Here is a 20,544-nt window from a genome sequence, read left to right on the forward strand (position 1 = left end):
CGCCCATAACATAACTATTGAGCTAACTGCAATTTGTCATTAATCCTATGTGCCAAAAAATCATCCAATCACAATTATGTAGCTTACATGCAGCTTCTATTGAAGTCATCATACTCAACTGACATGACATGCTTTCATTGAGAATTATCAGACAAGCAAGGACATCAAAGATTTTATAGCTCCCTCTTATCCTTCAATTGAAAGTTTCTCATATGAGAGAAACAATCTTCAAGAAAGCTTCAGGTCCAAGAAAGATTCTGAAGCCTTTTCTTCACCCATGAAGAAGAAATCTTCTCATGAGATTATCTCAACCCAACTGTATGATCCTTCATCAATTTACCCAATAGACTTGACTTAAAGCAACCAATATGCCAGAATCAGGGTCATTTTGTTCATTGTGCTCAAGAGGTCATGTGCTCTCTTCAAGGTACTTTTGTTTTCATGTTGATAGGGACCGATACAGTGAATTGCTCCAAAGTGCCATCCACTTTTTCTCCTAGCTGATCTTTTAAGAATGAAAGCTTCTAGTGAGTTGCACCCTTTATCATAAAGGTGTTGCAACTGTCAGATTCTAGCAGCTTCTTCATAGTAGATGATCTTTTAAAAAAAATAGGCTATCCAAAGTTTACATATGTCTTGTTCACAACTTCATTTATGAAAAACACTGTAATATTGTCATCAACATATCATCCCGGCTACTGGACTTGTAACGATATCATACATGATGCTGGACTGAAAAAAGGAACATAGATTATGCGAATTTGCCTTAGCTGAGATGTCATACAAAGGGCAATGCCATCCATAGAAGGATTGATGTTGCATACGGCCAAAATTCTTTACAGGGTTCTATCCTTGATAGCTGAAGATTTTTATACTTTCAGGAAGACCATTCCTACTAGTGAGTTACAATATTGAAGCTTTTCAATAGAAGAAGGATTGATTCAGGAATCAGATTCTTCCAGATGCTTTCACCTTTTGATGTCTGTAGCTGCTGTAATACAGAAAATCTCCACAAGATGGCTCATCCGTTATGGAACAAAAACATATATCATCATTATTTTTCCCCTTTTGAGTTACTGTCCAAGACTGAAGGACAACCGTAGAACTGTGCCTCTTTATTCATTTAAACAATAAGGATTTTGAACAAGAGCAATATTTTTTCTAACGTTCCATGTTTGTCTAACTACAAATATGATGCCATCCCTTCCTAATGCAAAAGTCAAAGGTTATGTGTGTTGAATTCTAATGTAACTAGAAATGCCTGAGGATGAACTTCATTGAAGCTTGATCTGTCTTGATGAAGATGTGCCTCTTACATTGCTTAAGATCTTTTGATACTTCTGCTTAAGGATATACCGTGAAGCGAAATCATCAATCCCTATCATCCAAGAAAGCTTTATATCTTGATGGTCTCCTTTCACACATGCCACTGCTCCAAAAATGACATATTGTTAAGCATGTTGACCATGCCACCTACACCTACCACAAGTTAGTGAGAAAAGCTTGTAACCCCACAAGGTGTGGTTGGTGGCAAGGAACTAACAAATGTTTTCACACTGATCCCAACTCTCTCCATTTAAGTTATCTCCTAGGTTAGCTATGGGGAATGGTCCCTGTTGACCACTGGAGTGGCATCTGATGATTATATGAAGACTCCATGCCTAAGGATGTACCAAAGGACACGTGTACCATCAGATCACCAGAGTTTTTAAACTCTACGTCTACTTCTCATCATTTTCTTTTGTACCCAGATTCCACACCTTGCGGGCAATTTTAATAATTGATATTAGTAATGATGAGTTTTAAGTCTGTAACAGGTCTAGGTAGCCTGAGACCTTGCCAACAAGTGAGTATTACTCAGTGAGGATTTTTTCACTTGGTTAATTATCATCTCCCTACCAGGACATAATAATTAATCAAGTTTTTTCCTCCAAATTTACCCCAAAGTCAGAGTACGGCTTGATGGTGAGGCCTTGGGTGAGTCTTAGTGTCTAGAATCGATGTATATTCCTGTTGTCGCACAGATTGACACGACAACGCTCAGACCGGGGGCTATCACTCTGATCCCCGATCTCTCCGTTTAAGCCTGTCTCCCGCGGCTAAGGAGGGTAGACCCTACAGAAAAATGATGAAAACCAACTGTGAACTAGTTGGTTGGGAGACACAATACGAAAAGCACTAAAAGGATTTGATTAATTTAGCAGACCAGTGCCTTAAGAGATTGTTGTTAAAACGATTACTTGTTAGATGATATAGAAACATAAACCATAAACAGCAATCATTTGTCATCGCAAGATATCAGTTAAACTCACAATGCTCTTAGAATGACCAAAACGATATCCAGTAACTGAGAATTTTGAAGAGATGAATGCTTTAAACCACCACGAGAATCATAAATCATTAACCAGATATCATATTCGTATCCAGACTTGAAAATCTAAATCTCAGCATAAAAGACATAACATGATAATTCCCTGAGGAAAACGACAGAATCTGGAAAAAATTTCCACGATGCTTTTGATGCTTTTCAAAGTTTTTTTTTTTTTTTTTAATTGTTAATTAAAATGTTAAAACTAAAAATCTAAACTAAGAAAAATTTAAAATCTAAAATTTTTAAAGCTTAACTTAAAGTCTATTCTAAATATAAGTTAAAACTATGAAAACGTTAAGACTATAGCTAAAGTCAAAATTAAAAAATCTAAAATCTAAATCTAAACCTAAGTCAAAAATGAAAAAAAGCAAAATCGCATTTTTTTTTATTTTCATATATATTTTAAAAGAAACAAAAAACAAATTGATAAAACAAAACTAAATGAAATCGAATTTAAAAAAAACGAAACTATATTTGAACCCTAAACTAAACCTACGTAACCACGCAGAATGACCACAACACACCAATTCGATTTACCTGCTTCGCAAACGGAAAAGAGATGATAGCTCACCTGCACAATACGTTTACCTGGCCCGATGAAATGTCTCAATGCGTTATCAAGGTTGCCCCCGTAGCTCGTTTTGCCTCACGGACTTCTGGCATCCGCTGAATGAATGAACTGTTTCATGTGAAGATTAACCTGGCGCTTGATGCGAATCATCTGTCAGAACTCATAAATCACTTGGCCCGAAAAGATCGAGCACACGCAGGGAGAAACCTCACGCGTGTTAGAAACCCTGCTCTGCGTGTGGATAGATTTCGACCTGAGATTTTCTGGTTATTTCCACGCAGGATATACGTTCCATTGAGAACTCATTCACGCAGAATAAAACTCGATTTTCTTTTTTGTTATTCACGGATTGCACTTTGACGGTGGGACTGGCGAGGATGGTGGCTTTGAATCGAAATTTTTGCAGATACTGAATAAATTGTCTGGGCTGACAGTTTTCGATGGAGGTGAAAGGCGTTTCGCATACGTCAATAGATACCCTTTCCCTTGCGCTTGATGCGAATCACCTCACCAGAACTCGTAAATCACTGTCGGCGGCTTAAATGAATCGTAATATTGCAAGTTTCAATGACTGGCTTGATGATCTGAGACTGAAATCTGGCCCGTATCGAGAATGGGAATCCGTAGAACTGGACACTGGAGGACGCAGCTAGCAGGCGGAGCTTGAGATGATGGCGGGACAGCAATACGGGCAAGCAGTGCAATGTGCCTTCACTGCAAGCTGGCTCAGAACTGAGTGTTTCAATTTGGCTTGGATTTGCTGGCTGAGCAGCTGCAAAAAATAAAAAAAGTAAAACCCTAATCCTAAAAATTTGAAACCCTAGATCAGTTTATTTAATTTACAGATTTTGGCCCCTTAACAGCCAGATTCAGCAATAAGCACAGAAATATTTTAAAGAATAAAAACTTCAGGTTTTCACTGTGAAGAACTTCAGAAAATCTCTCATGCAAATTAGAAAAATAAACTGAATGATAGACCCAGGATCAAATCCAACTGGGCTCAGCAAAAAATGCTTGCGAGAGTTGGCTGGTTCAGCCGAGAACTTCCCCAAACGCCCGGCAATCTTTTTCAGTAAGAGTTTTCCTGCACGGCTCACTTCAACCATTAGTAAAGAGGGCAAAAATGCTGCTCGATCTCAAAAGTAATGGAGATACTTGCCATTACTTCAGAAATCGTAACACCACTCAAACCCTAGCAAGTGAACAAGATACCTGTGCTCACAATACTCTACAATAAGCTATTATTAATGGCTGAAAAATAAAATATGCAGAAAATTAAACAATCTCACAGCATTTCCAGAGAGTAACACCAGCAAGATTTGGACCCCAAAGTCTTCTTTTATTAACCAAAAAACAGATTACAAGAGAGCTTCTTCAGTACCAGACTCTCTTGTAATCTGTTTTCTGGTTAATAAAAGAAGACTTTGGGGTCCAAATCTTGCTGGTGTTACTCTCTGGAAATGCTGTGAGATTGTTTAATTTTCTGCATATTTTATTTTCAGCCATTAATAATAGTTTATTGTAGAGTATTGTGAGCACAGGTATCTTGTTCACTTGCTAGGGTTTGAGTGTTGTTAGGGTTTCTGAAGTAATGGCAGGTATCTCCATTACTTTTTGAGATCTAGCAGCATTTTTGCCCTCTTTACTGATGGTTGTTTTGAGCTGTGCAAAAAACCCTTACTGAAGAAGATTGGTGGGTGTTTGGGGAAGTTCTCGGCTGAACCAGCCAACTCCCGCAAGCATTTTTTGCTGAGCCCAGTTGGATTTGATCCTGGGTCTATCATTCAATTTATTTTTCTGATTTGCATGAGAGATTTTCTGAAGTTCTTCACAGTGAAAACCTTAAATTTTTATTCTTTAAAATATTGTTGTGCTTATTGCTGAATCTGGCTGTTAAGGGGCCAAAAATCTGTAAATTAATTAAGCTGATCTAGGGTTTCAAAAATTTTTGCTTTATATAGTTTTCATTAGGGTTTTGTTTTCTTGTACAGGGTTTTCATCAAGATCAAATTTTCAGAAGGAATTTCGCGGCTGCCCAGATTATAGCAATCCCCTGCTTTTCTCTCTGCCATCTTACCTGCATTTTCACTATTCCTCGGCTTCAGTTGTCCTCATCACGTCCCTCCATTTTTCCACCATCTGATTTTTCTCGCGAGGTGCACCGGTAATGGCAACTGTGGCAGCAAGCTTGCAATCTTCATAAACCGGCCCCCTTCTCTCTCTGCTCGCGTCCAGGTCATAACTTGCATTATTTCCGGAGGAATACTCGCAGGCCAGATAATACGAAGATCTCAGCATCAATTGTCAACGTATATATGTATCCACGCGCAGAGAGAAGGGCGTGACTACGTACGGCCGACGAATAAAAGAATTTAGTGCTCAGCATACCCAAGATCGGCCACAGGCCTGTCGAACGCTCCACCATCACCTGAGCATCACGTTATTTGTTTTATGGGCCAAGTATCTTCTGTGAAAGCGTTGAGGGCGTAAGCTATAGTTTCGCTGCTCCCTCTTTTCCATCACCGGCAGCATCGGTTTTCAATCAGTTCACTGGTAAAATCATTCCGCTCCAGGTAAGAAGACCAGCTTCAAATCGATCATAAATAACCACAATCTGTCTGGCGTCTTCATCATCGGGCCATGCGTTTTCGTGAACGTCTGCGTGTTATCAAGTGAGCCTCAATCGTTTTCAGGTAAGCACTGTTTCATATCTGTCATTGCCGTCGTCTTTACATACGCAAGCTTAAATCGATTTTTTGTTTTTTTCCCTGTCGCCGCATCACACATTTCAGTCTTACATTTCTGCAGAGCTTGAGATGATGGCGGGACAGCAATACGGGCAAGCAGTGCAATGTGCCTTCACTGCAAGCTGGCTCAGTACTGAGTGTTTCAATTTGGCTTGGATTTGCTGGCTGAGCAGCTGCAAAAAATAAAAAAAAAATAAAACCCTAATCCTAAAAATTTGAAACCCTAGATCAGTTTATTTAATTTACAGATTTTGGCCCCTTAATAGCCAGATTCAGCAATAAGCACAGAAATATTTTAAAGAATAAAAACTTCAGGTTTTCACTGTGAAGAACTTCAGAAAATCTCTCATGCAAATTAGAAAAATAAACTGAATGATAGACCCAGGATCAAATCCAACTGGGCTCAGCAAAAAATGCTTGCGGGAGTTGGCTGGTTCAGCCGAGAACTTCCCCTAACGCCCGGCAATCTTTTTCAGTAAGAGTTTTCCTGCACGGCTCACTTCAACCATCAGTAAAGAGGGCAAAAATGCTGCTAGATCTCAAAAGTAATGGAGATACCTGCCATTACTTCAGAAACCGTAACACCACTCAAACCCTAGCAAGTGAACAAGATACCTGTGCTCACAATATTCTACAATAAGCTATTATTAATGGCTGAAAAATAAAATATGCAGAAAATTAAACAATCTCACAGCATTTCCAGAGAGTAACACCAGCAAGATTTGGACCCCAAAGTCTTCTTTTATTAACCAAAAAACAGATTACAAGAGAGCTTCTTCAGTACCAGACTCTCTTGTAATATGTTTTCTGGTTAATAAAAGAAGACTTTGGAGTCCAAATCTTGCTGGTGTTACTCTCTGGAAATGCTGTGAGATTGTTTAATTTTCTGCATATTTTATTTTCAGCCATTAATAATAGCTTATTGTAGAGTATTGTGAGCACAGGTATCTTGTTCACTTGCTAGGGTTTGAGTGTTGTTAGGGTTTCTGAAGTAATGGTAGGTATCTCCATTACTTTTTGAGATCTAGCAGCATTTTTGCCCTCTTTACTGATGGTTGTTTTGGGCTGTGCAAAAAACCCTTACTGAAGAAGATTGGTGGGCGTTTGGGGAAGTTCTCGGCTGAACCAGCAAACTCCCGCAAGCATTTTTTGCTGAGCCCAGTTGGATTTGATCCTGGGTCTATCATTCAGTTTATTTTTCTGATTTGCATGAGAGATTTTCTGAAGTTCTTCACAGTGAAAACCTTAAATTTTTATTCTTTAAAATATTGCTGTGCTTATTGCTGAATCTGGCTGTTAAGGGGCCAAAAATCTGTAAATTAATTAAGTTGATCTAGGGTTTCAAAAAATTTTGCTTTATACAGTTTTCATTAGGGTTTTGTTTTCTTGTACAGGGTTTTCATCAAGATCAAATTTTCAGAAGGAATTTCGCGGCTGCCCAGATTATAGCAATCCTCTGCTTTTCTCTCTGCCATCGTACCTGCATTTTCACTATTCCTCGGCTTCAGTTGTCCTCATCACGTCCCTCCATTTTTCCACCATCTGATTTTTCTCGCGAGGTGCACCGGTAATGGCAACTGTGGCAGCAAGCTCGCAATCTTCATAAACCGGCCCCCTTCTCTCTCTGCTCGCGTCCAGGTCATAACTTGCATTATTTCCAGAGGAATACTCGCAGGCCAGATAATACGAAGATCTCAGCATCAATTGTCAACGTATATATGTATCCACGCGCAGAGAGAAGGGCGTGACTACGTACGGCCGACAAATAAAAGAATTTAGTGCTCAGCATACCCAAGATCGGCCACGGGCCTGTCGAACGCTCCACCATCACCTGAGCATCACGTTATTTGTTTTATGGGCCAAGTATCTTCTGTGAAAGCGTTGAGGGCGTAAGCTATAGTTTCGCTGCTCCCTCTTTTCCATCACCGGCAGCATCGGTTTTCAATCAGTTCACTGGTAAAATCATTCCGCTCCAGGTAAGAAGACCAGCTTCAAATCGATCCTAAATAACCACAATCTGTCTGGCGTCTTCATCATCGGGCCATGCGTTTTCGTGAACGTCTGCGTGTTATCAAGTGAGCCTCAATCGTTTTCAGGTAAGCACTGTTTCATATCTGTCATTGCCGTCGTCTTTACATACGCAAGCTTAAATCGATTTTTTGTTTTTTTCCCTGTCGTCGCATCACACATTTCAGTCTTACATTTCTGCAGAGCTTGAGATGATGGCGGGACAGCAATACGGGCAAGCAGTGCAATGTGCCTTCACTGCAAGCTGGCTCAGAACTGAGTGTTTCAATTTGGCTTGGATTTGCTGGCTGAGCAGCTGCAAAAAATAAAATAAAAACAAAACCCTAATCCTAAAAATTTGAAACCCTAGATCAGTTTATTTAATTTACAGATTTTGGCCCCTTAACAGCCAGATTCAGCAATAAGCACAGAAATATTTTAAAGAATAAAAACTTCAGGTTTTCACTGTGAAGAACTTCAGAAAATCTCTCATGCAAATTAGAAAAATAAACTGAATGATAGACCCAGGATCAAATCCAACTGGGCTCAGCAAAAAATGCTTGCGGGAGTTGGCTGGTTCAGCCGAGAACTTCCCCTAACGCCCGGCAATCTTTTTCAGTAAGAGTTTTCCTGCACGGCTCACTTCAACCATCAGTAAAGAGGGCAAAAATGCTGCTAGATCTCAAAAGTAATGGAGATATCTGCCATTACTTCAGAAACCGTAACACCACTCAAACCCTAGCAAGTGAACAAGATCCCTGTGCTCACAATACTCTACAATAAGCTATTATTAATGGCTGAAAAATAAAATATGCAGAAAATTAAACAATCTCACAGCATTTCCAGAGTAACACCAGCAAGATTTGGACCCCAAAGTCTTCTTTTATTAACCAAAAAACAGATTACAAGAGAGCTTCTTCAGTACCAGACTCTCTTGTAATCTGTTTTCTGGTTAATAAAAGAAGACTTTGGGGTCCAAATCTTGCTGGTGTTACTCTCTGGAAATGCTGTGAGATTGTTTAATTTTCTGCATATTTTATTTTCAGCCATTAATAATAGCTTATTGTAGAGTATTGTGAGCACAGGTATCTTGTTCACTTGCTAGGGTTTGAGTGTTGTTAGGGTTTCTGAAGTAATGGCAGGTATCTCCATTACTTTTTGAGATCTAGCAGCATTTTTGCCCTCTTTACTGATGGTTATTTTGAGCTGTGCAAAAAACCCTTACTGAAGAAGATTGGTGGGCGTTTGAGGAAGTTCTCGGCTGAACCAGCCAACTCCCGCAAGCATTTTTTGCTGAGCCCAGTTGGATTTGATCCTGGGTCTATCATTCAGTTTATTTTTCTGATTTGCATGAGAGATTTTCTGAAGTTCTTCACAGTGAAAACCTTAAATTTTTATTCTTTAAAATATTGTTGTGCTTATTGCTGAATCTGGTTGTTAAGGGGCCAAAAATCTGTAAATAAATTAAGCTGATCTAGGGTTTCAAAAATTTTTGCTTTATACAGTTTTCATTAGGGTTTTGTTTTCTTATACAGGGTTTTCATCAAGATCAAATTTTCAAAAGGAATTTCGCGGCTGCCCAGATTATAGCAATCCTCTGCTTTTCTCTCTGCCATCGTACCTGCATTTTCACTATTCCTCGGCTTCAGTTGTCCTCATCACGTCCCTCCATTTTTCCACCATCTGATTTTTCTCGCGAGGTGCACCGATAATGGCAACTGTGGCAGCAAGCTCGCAATCTTCATAAACCGGCCCCCTTCTCTCTCTGCTCGCGTCTAGGTCATAACTTGCATTATTTCCGAAGGAATACTCGCAGGCCAAATAATATGAAGATCTCAGCATCAATTGTCAACGTATATATGTATCCATGCACAGAGAGAAGGGCGTGACTACGTACGGCCGACGAATAATTTTTTTTTAGTGCTCAGCATACCCAAGGTCGTCCAGCGGGCCTGTCGAACGCTTCACCTGAGCATCACGTTATTTATGGGCCAAGCATCTTCTGTGAAAGCGTTGAGGGTATAGTTTCGCTGCTCCCTCTATTCCATCACCGGCAGCATCGGTTTTCAATCAGTTCACTGGTAAAATCATTCCGCTCCAGGTAAGAAGACCAGCTTCAAATCGATCCTAAATAACCACAATATGTCTGGCGTCTTCATCATCAGGCCATGCGTTTTCGTGAACGTCTGCGTGTTATCAAGTGAGCCTCAATCGTTTTCAGGTAAGCACTGTTTCATATCTGGCATTGCCGTCGTCTTTACATACGCAAGCTTAAATCGAATTTTTGTTTTTTTCCCTATCGCCGCATCACACATTTCAATCTTACATTTCTGCCTCCGTGAGTTATATCGCATTTATGCACAGTGGATCGCTTAGCTGCGTTTTGGTTACGTAGGGTTTTCAATCAGAGTTCCTCTTTAGTTTCGTTTTCATTTCCTTAGGATTTTTTTTTTTTTAATTTTGTATTTTAAATAAAATTAAAAAGCGTTAAGCATAGTCTTAGTTAGACTTCGATTTCATTTTTGTTTTAATTAGATTTTAAGTTGAAAGTTTCATAAATTTTAGATTTTCATTTTTATAATATGAAAAATCAAAAAATCAAAAAAAAGATTTATTTATAAAAATTTTGTTGGGCTTTAGACTTAGTTTAATTTTTATATAGTTAAGTTTCATTTTATTTTTTATAAAAAAAAAAAATTGAAAAAGTAAAAAAAAAAAAAATATATATATATATATATATATATTGTGAAATTTTCTTCGGCCAGATGTTGTTGTTCTCGAGAAATTATCTAATGTGGGATAAATGTTTATCATTTGCGTGTGCTTGAATGACTATTTAAAAAATTTTGCCGCATAAATGTGATATCTGGCTAGCGTTTAAAATCAAGTTTTATCTTTTGAAGCTTTAATCGTTGGATCATCGTTTAAGCATCTTCTCTCGTTTTGGTGATCGTGGTTGTTTCAATCAATATCTTTCGTCGTTCTAGCTTTCATGATAGGTGCTTGCTCTGCATGGTTTATATTGTTGCAACATCTGATAATTAAACGATCAAAAATTTACTCCATAAGGCACTGGTCTTTTCATATCAAATCCTTTTTAGTGCTTTTCATATCGTGTCTCCCAACCAACTGGTCGACAGTTGGTCTTCGTCTCATCATAGGGTCTACCCCCCTTAGCCGCGGGAGACAAGCTTAAACAGAGAGATCGGGGATCAGAGTGACAGCCCCCGGTCTGAGCGTTGTCATGTCAATCTGCGCGACAACAATTCCCATAATAGATCACAAAAAAAATTGTGGAATTTGATTAGGTCTTGGTAGGTATTTTTTAATATTTTAGATTTCCTACAGGTCAAAAATCACAATAAAAATTGTATATGTAATGTAATAATGTTGGGTTGTGTTATTCTTTCCACGACTAGCCCACGTAGTGAACTGGGGGGTTAGAAGGGCAGCAGAGCCCCCCCTTTGTTGCGTCGATTGTGCAGCAGGGGGGTGATAGGTGGCGCGGCAGCCCCCTCTGTCCAGGGGGTTTGATGGGGGCGAGTAGCCCCCGTCTACGAGGTCCCGGGCAGCACCCCAAGGAAAAATAATTACACCCTATATTAGGTTGGGTGGACCTACCTATGGTTTTGTGCATGATTTTCGCACATGGTTTTAGACGCGATGGTTTTCGGTCCATGGTATTGGATGTTTCGGCATGTATAAATATATATTGTAACATTGAAAGGAATATAATGAAAAGTCAAGCTAATAGTCTCGGTTTTGGGATCCAGGGGAAAATCTCTGTGCATATGTGTTTTATGTGTTACGCTCTTGCATTGTTTATTTTTTGTGTTTTAGAATTCATATGCAGGTAATTTCTGTACGGAGTTAAAACCTACAAATAAGTGTTGTCTAGAGAAGCTGTATGGGGTATGAATAATAAAAATTGCACCTCTCACCCTTAACTTTCTACTATGAAACATTTTGAGGAGTTAATAATGTGTTCTGAACCCTCAAAACCCACATTTCCTAAATTTAGTGGAAATTGTGGCATTTAATTAGGCTAGAATTAAATAAAATAGAGAGAAATCTCCCTACCAAGACTTAATAATTATTCGAGTTTTTTCCTCCAAATTTACCCAAAAGTCGGAGTACGACTTGATGGTGAGTCCTTCGGTGAGTCCTAATGTCTAGAATCGATATATATTACCATACTAAATCACAAAAAAATTGTGGAATTTGATTAGGTCTAGGTAGTCATTTTTTAATATTTTAGATTTATCACAGGTCAAAAATCGCAATAAAAATTGTATATGTAATGTAATAAATGTTGTCTAGAGAAGTTGTATTGGGTATGAATGATAAAAATTACACCTCTCACCCTTAGCTTTCTGCTATGCCACACTTTGAGGGGTTAATAATGTGTTTTATATCCTCAAAACACACATTTCCTAAGTTTAGTGAAAATTGTGGCATTTAATTAGGCTATAATTAAATAAAATAGAGAGAAATAAATTATTCCATGTGACAGAATGACGTGAAAATGACTTGGAAATTATCATAAGTCAAAAAGTTGAGTCAAAAGAGATGTGGAAGATCACTGAGCACACTGCATCATAAATACACCATTATTTCATAAAATTGAATTTCCCAAAGATAAAGCAGCAGTTGCACATGTGGAAAATCGAATTTATTCAAGGAGCTCATACACTAAAAGAATATTCTATGGAATATTTGCACTGAAGATTATGTGGGGCCTCATCTCACAATTATCTTGGGTGCTTCTACTCTTAGCACTTCACTTGGAGGATTACAAGTTTCACTTGGAGGATTACGAGTTTCCCTTGGAGGAGATCACGCAGTTCCTATGAGTCTACGTTGAGCTTTATTTGAGATCATCATCTGAGGTTGTTAGCACTTAGCTCAAGTTTGGCTTTGGTGGACTAGAGTTGTCTCATCGCTTGGATTCGCTCATGGATGAGTCTATAATGTCCTATATGGAATTCGATTTCCCTTGAGGTGCACATGGAATTTGATTTTGCTCTGGTGTCTCTATCTTCTCCACATCGAACTTGACTTAACTTTCCTTGGGATTTGCTCCAAGTTTAGTTCTCACATGCATTCTTTCTCGGGATTTGCTCCCAACTCTCTATATAATAAGGCTATGAGCTCTTATTGTATCATATTATGAGCTATTGGGCTTGAGGAAACTTCGTCGTTTTGTACTTGCATCTTTTCTTAATATAATCAAGACTTTGGGGCTCTCTAGCTAATGTTCTCCTAGCATTATGAGGTGATGCCCTTTCATGCTATTACTATTGTGTTTAATTTCTTTTGCATTTTGAATTAATATTAGTTTATACTTGTCATCTCACTTGGATTGATGTGCGCAAGCTATCTTGCACATATTATTGATTTAGAGTAGTATTCTACGGATAAGTTTGTCAATTCAATTTAGGAATAATAATGTTTGGTCTATCTTATTCATTATATTGCTCTAATCATTTGCAAACTAATACGTATTCAAGTGTGTAGAAAAGGTCTTTTGTATTGTGTGCAAGAATCCATCTGGAGTGGGAGAAATCTCAATTAAATCAACTCACTCCTAGAGTCGAAGTGATCCAAGACTCTGCCATTTTTTCGCTCCAAGTCTTCCATCCGATAAAGAGCAAGAATGAGTTTTCTTACTCTATAGTTACTTGATCGTCTATTCAAATTTAAACTACTTCCTTGATTTTAGCTCTTTCAAAGTTATATCTGTAATTCGAGAGTCATTTCCAAAGCTAGGCAAGTATGGGGTTCACTCCCATTACTTGAGCTAGTATTTACTATTTTGTATATTAAATTGTAGTTTAGTTTTTGTTTATTTTTTCCTGGTTTCACACTAACAATTGGTTTTGTTTGCAGCACATAGGCTTGAGCATTGAGCAGCAAGGATCTTGAGGAAAAGCATTGGGAAACTACTCACTTGTGTGCATGCAGGACCCCATCACGCTATTCAAACACTGATTTCTTGGGAGGCTGTAAGCATTTGAGGGAAAATTGCAAACTCATCTAGGTCGTGGATCTTTCGAGCCTTGTAGATTTTTTTTGGAGGGTTTTTCCATCTTCAAACTTGTTGTTATATTTTTTAGAGAGAGTCTAGTTTTGTTAAATTTCTACCTTTGTAAAAATCTCTTTCATATTGTGGGCAGCTCTCTTAGAGACATTTTTACCCATTTCAAGCACTAATAAAAGATAAAAAAAATTGTTTGAAAGAGCTTGGGATTTTTCCCATTGCATCCCCCTTCCTCACTTAGAGGAGGGATTCTTGTGGGTGGACTAATTTTGCTTCTAGTTTTTCTTAGCTTTCTAGCATTTAATTTCATTTTGTGCATGCTTAAAATTAACACATTCCACTCCACATGCAATTTTTCTTAATCTTGTATTTAAAATTCTCACATGCATAAGCTTCAAACTTGTAAACTTGAGCAAATCTTATCTCATGTGTAAACACTTCATACTATGGTAAGTTTTAATTGTTTCATAATTTCTTCAAGTACATGCTTCACTACTTGGTTAATTTAACTTTTATGATATATGTTATGAAAACTATTGGAGCATTATCATTTATTTGAAACAATTGTATCGTAAAGCAATTTATTCCATTTTACTTGTTTATTTTTCATTTAATGGTGCAAACACATCTGAACTCATTTACATTCTAGCCTCAAGTTTTACAACTATCTTATTTCTCTTTGAAGCATTTGCATATAGCATTATTTTAATTGGAAAATTAACACAATTTGCACTTCATCTAGGCATTTTAGTATAAGAAGGTCTCAAGCCTCACTAAAATTTTACCTCCACATAAGTTGGTTGAAGTAGACATCTTACGGACCCTCTACTCCTCTATTGACTTCTCACTACGAGATCCATATCTTTAGGCGAGAGTGAGGCTTTAGTATTAAAAAGTTCAATTGCAATCTTGTTGTAGAATTAACTAATAAAATTAACCAAGAGCATTTTCCATCACATTTACTTACTTGTCCCTTCATGTTTTGAGTTATTATGTTGCAAAGTTTATTTTCAAGAAACATTTCAAAGCAAGTATTGTGATTCTTCAAATTAGTAATAAGTGTTTCCATTTCATGCTCAAATCTAATTCCATATCACATCTTGATTTAGCATTTAGCATCTCTTATTTTACCTTTTTCCAAAGCAAATCTTCTAATTGTTGAGTTTTGACAAGATATGTTTGATTCATTTTATATCTTACAAATATCTTGTGCTAACATCTTTTGTTTACATTTCAGGGTTACTTTGTTTTCATTATTGAAAGCATTCTACTTTTATTTTGAACAAATGTGTTTTTTATTTTGTTGAGCAAACTCTTTATAAGGCACTAATTTAATGGTTTCCTCATGTAAATGATTTCCATTGTTATTGCTCACATCATATTTTGCTCATAGATCATTAAAAATAATCAATTTTCACTATAAAACTCTCCTAGAACCTCATATCACTTTTAACTTAATTTTTCATTAGGGACCACCCCCTTTAGCTAACTTAGGAGATAGCTTAGACAGAGAGATTCGGGAATAGTGTGACAGCCCCTTCTTTGAGTTTTTCTACCACCAACCACACCTTGTGGGGTTGAAGGCTTTTCTCACTAACTTGTAGGTAGTAGGTGTCGGTGGCATGAGTAACATTTTTGGCGTCGTTGTTGGGGACAAGCCTTCTTGTACCTGGGAAATCGACTAACTTTTTGTTTTAGCATATTTGAACTTTAGGATTAAATTATTGCTCAAGTGGCAACTCCACTCAATCCAAATTTTGCAAGAGTTTCTACTAGGAGAAATTCAAATGGTCTAGTTAGCCCCTCTCCTAATCCTGAAAAGGTTTTTAGAGAGAGGTTAAATAGACTTTCTCATAGTAGAGCTTTTGCTAGTCTTGGGCAAGAGGTTATTTGGAGAAATTCAAATGGTCTAGTTAGCACCTCTCTTGATCCTGAAAGGGTTTTTAGAGAGGTTAAATAGACTTTGTCATAATAGATCTTTTGCTAGTCTTGGGCAAGAGGTTATTTCTGATATTCATTTGTTTTTTCAAGAACAAGTTGAGCCTAGCTTCATGAATGATTTTTTTGCTCCTTGTAATTTTACTAACATAAATGGTTATCCTCAAAATATCCCTGACAAGGCTATTGAAAGGTTGCCTTCTTTTCAAGGTAACAATGCCATTAGTGCTACATCACAGGTGAAAAACTTTAATGTTTGTATCTTTAAATGGTGTAACACTGCTAACTATGAGTATGTGAAGATGACACTTTTTGTTTTATCTTTAGAGGAGGATGCTCTAGATTGGCTCACTCAGTGACTTGCTAACTCATATAACTCTTTGAAAGCCATCATTACTGCTTTCACAGGGAAGTTTGGAGAGAGGAGAGAGGAGAGAAAATAGTCACTTGATCAGTGCCATTAACAACATGAAGAAAAGCGGGAATGAAACCATGGAGGAGTTTAACAAGAGATTCAATGAATTCGTAAAAAGCATGCCTACTACTGTTAAACCTCCTGATGAATTTCTTCTATGCTCATATTTAGATGCTTTTGGTGCTGACACTGCTTATGAGTTGAGGAGGAAGGAGCCTGCAACTTTGGGTGTAGCTCAAACTGAAGCCTTCAAGATGGAAAGGGCTAGAAAGCAATCAGGAAAATCTGAAATTCTTGGTTTCAATAGAGGGCCATCAAAATCTAATGATTCCAAAGACAAGGCCAAGGAAGAGACTACACATGATCCCATTAAAGAATTAACTCAACTCATCAAGAGCATGGAAGCAAATCACACTAAAGAAATGCCATGCAAAATAGGTTGGTGGCCATGGAAAGATCACAAGTGCAAATATTCCAACCTAGGCCAAATGATAGATGGCAAAAGAATAAAGGCCCTCAACAGGATTATAGGCCTCCAAATCCATTGGGATCCACCAACATGGTAGACCAGATTCCCCCTTTTTGTAGGCCATGTAATGAGCTCCATGAAAAGGCCACATGCCCATATGTAAAGAGAATTATGGAAGCTAGCATGTTGGGAGATGGACATGTAGGAACAAGTGGTCAAATCAATATGTTCTCCATGGAAGATCAAAAATACACCAATGAAAGAAATCAATAGATTGACCACATATGCCCATATGTAAAGAGAATTATGGAAGCTAGCATGTTGGGAGATGAACATGTAGGAACAAGTGGTCAAATCAATACGTTCTCCATGGAAGATCAAAAATACACCAATGAACGAAACCAATAGATTGACCATAAGCCTAATAATCTTGGCGTTGACAATATGATTGCAAATTTTGACAGTCACAAAGATTTTTGGAGAAAAGCCTACATCTGGACAGATTCTTTCTATGGCAAAACACAAAGGGATGACTTATCAGAGAAGGGATATTCAAGACCAGAATAATCACAGAAATTTTTCTCCACCTACTTCAAAGTTAAATTTTGACTTGAGAAATTGGGTGAATAATGCAAAGGTTTCTATTCCAGTGACAGCACTTTTAAGGATACCATTTCAAAGGGCCAAGTTACTAAGTGCCATTGAAGTTACTCAAAGGGAAGAAAATCCTAATGATGAACCAAAAGATGAGGAAATTGTATTGAAAAGTATGAATTGTTATGTGGGGAACGAAGATCATCTACCATTTTATGTTTCTTTGATAGTGAATGATCGTCTTTTACACAATTGCATGCTCGATTTAAGGGTTTCATCAAATGTCATGACCAAGAAAGCTATGGAGCAATTGAATTTAAGAGTGTCTAGGCCCGATCACAACATATGTTCAATGGATTCTAAAATAATTGAAGTGTGTGGGATAATTAAATATTTACAGGTTTTCCTAACTGCACACCCAGACAGAATAATGACTATGGATATGTGATAGATGTTCCTGATTCATGTGGATGCTCCTATCAAGAAAATGGGCATCAAATTTAGGTGGTAGCCTTCAAATGGACTTATCATGTGGACCATACCCATGCCTGATAATACCTTTGTCGACTTGATCGGGAGTTAGAGAAAAGATATCATGTTGAGGATCCAAGGAAACCCAACAATGAGATAATCTATAGATCATTCCAAACAGGAGGTGATGCAGTGTTGACAAATTCTCCCCCACCCCCAAACAAAACAGATTCAAAACGAAGAGATTAGGCATATAGCTCAAAAGGCGAGGGTACTTTAAATCTTCCATCAGAACATTTTCAAGACAAAGCAGTAGGATTGACAGTAATTGCATCATCATCATTGTCGCAACTAACCAAGAAGAAAAGAAAAAAGCAAAAGGAAGAAAAAAAAGAAAAAATATATAAAAAATGAATCACCAATTTTGAGCAGGATCAAGCCTAAACACATCAATAGTCGAAAAGGAAAATGAAGAGGTTTGGTATGTCTGATGGCCACAAACAAGTTAACATTGGGGCAAGTCATAGTCCCAAGATAGTCAAAATTGGACAAGGCACATCAAAGAAAGAACCTATGGACTTGCCCGTGAGTAGGCAGGTTCTCAATAAGGATTTCACCAAAGACATCTGATGCCATGAGACATCTTTTTGTATCATATTTCCAACTTTATCCCTTGTGATTTCATTTCATGAATAAAAAGTTATTTATGCTCTTTAGATAAAATTCAATTTCTTCATTTCTGTACTTAATTTCATTTGATGATATTTTGAATGGATACTGTTGATATATGACTTTTGTCATTTCATGCAGATTCCAAGTTTTTGCACATTATCACTTCATATCTAACATGTATCTCCATATGGAGCCAAATGTCGACCACTGGAATGGCACCTAATAATTATATGACGACTCCATGCCCAAGGATGTACCAAAGAACACGTGTACCATCAGATATCATCAGATCACCAAAGCTTTTAAACTCTACTTCAACTTCTCATCATTTTCTCTTGTACCCAGATTCCACACCCTGCGAGCAATTGTAATAATTGATGCTAGTAATGATGAGTTTTGAGTCTGTAATAGGCCTAAGTAGCCTGAGACCTTGCCAACAAGTGAGTATTACTTTGTGAGGTCTTTTCACTTCGTTAATTATCATCTCCCTACCAAGACTTAATAATTAATCGAGTTTTTTCCTCCAAATTTAGCCAAAAGTCGGAGTACAGCTTGATGGTGAGGCCTTGGATGAGTCCTAGTGTCTAAAGTTGATGCATATCACCATACTAGATCATACAAAAAAAAATCGAGAAATTTGGTTAGATCTAGATAGTCATTTTTTATTTTTTCAAATTTCCCACAGATAAAAAATCGCAATAAAAATTGTATATGTAATGTAATAAGTGTTGCCTAGAGAAATTGTATGGGATATGAATAATAAAAATTACACCTCTCACCCTCAATTTTATACTATAACACACTTTGAGAGGTTAATAATGTGTTTTGGACCCTCAAAACCTACATTTCCTAAGTTTAGTGGAAATTGTGGCTTTAATTAAGCTAGAATTAAATAAAATAGAGAGAAATAAATTATTCCATGTGACATAATGATGTGGAAATGACTTGAAAATTATCCTAAGTCAAAGAGTTGAGTCAAAAGACATGTGGAGGATCACTGAGCATATTGCATCATAAATACACCATTATTTCATAAAATTAAATTTCTCAGAGATAAAGCAACAATTGCACATGTGGAAAATCGAATTTATTAGAAGAATTCATGCATTGAAGGAATATTCTATGGAATATTTGGATTGAAAATTATGTGGGGCCTCATCTCACAGTAACTTGGGTGTTTCTACTCTTAGCACTTCACCTGGAGGATTACGAGTTTCCCTTGGAGGAGATCACGTAAATCTTATGAGTCTACGTTGAGCTTTCTTTGAGATCAACATCTGAGGTTGTCAGCACTTGGCTTGCGTTTGGATTTGGTGGACTGGAGTTATCTCATCGCTTGGATTCACTCATGGATGAGTTTACTATGCCATATATGGAATTCGATTTCCCTTAAAGTGCACATATAGAATTCGATTTTGCTTTGGTGTCTCTATCTTCTCCACATCGAACTTGACTTATTTTTCGTTGGGATTTTCTCCAAGTTCAATTCTCACATGCATTCTTCCTTTCTATTTGCTCCCAACTCTATGTAATGAGATTATGGGCTCTCATATTGTATCATGCTATGAGCTATTAGACTTGAAGAAACTTTGTCATTTTGTACTTCCATAATTTCTTAATATAATCAAGACTTTGGGACTATCTCACTGGTGTTCTCTTGGCACTATGAGGTGATGTCCTTTCATGTTATTGCTATTGTGTTTAATTTCTTTTGCATATTGAAGTAATATTAGTTTATATTTCTCATTTTGTTTGGATTAATGTGTGCAAGTTATCTTGCACACATCATTGATTTAGAGTAGTATTTTAGGGATAAGTTTGTTAATTCATTTTAGAATGAATGTTTGGTCTATCTTATTCATTATATTGCTCTAATCTTTTGCAAACTAATACTGGTTGAAGTGTATAAGAAAGATCTTCTGTATAGTGTGCAAAAATCCATCTGGAAGTGGGAAAAATCTCAATTAGATCAACTCACTCCTAGAGTCAAAGCAATCCAAGATTCTGTGATTTTTTCGTTCGAATTTTCTATCCAATGAAAAGTAAAGAGTTTTCTTACTCTATAGTTACTTGATCATCCATTCAAATTTAAAATACTTTCTTGATTTTAGCTCTTTCAAAGTTATATCTGCTATTCGAGAGTCATTTCCAAAGCTAGGCATGTATGGGGGGTTCACTCTCATTACTTAAGCTATTATTTTGTATATTAAATTGTAGTTTAGTTTTCGTTTGCTTTTCCTAGTTTCACA

This window comes from Pinus tabuliformis, chromosome 1_2 (assembly GCF_031772625.1).
Source record: "Pinus tabuliformis cultivar Carrire ecotype Pingquan chromosome 1_2, CPIR1, whole genome shotgun sequence".
In the NCBI taxonomy this organism is placed as follows: domain Eukaryota; kingdom Viridiplantae; phylum Streptophyta; class Pinopsida; order Pinales; family Pinaceae; genus Pinus; species Pinus tabuliformis.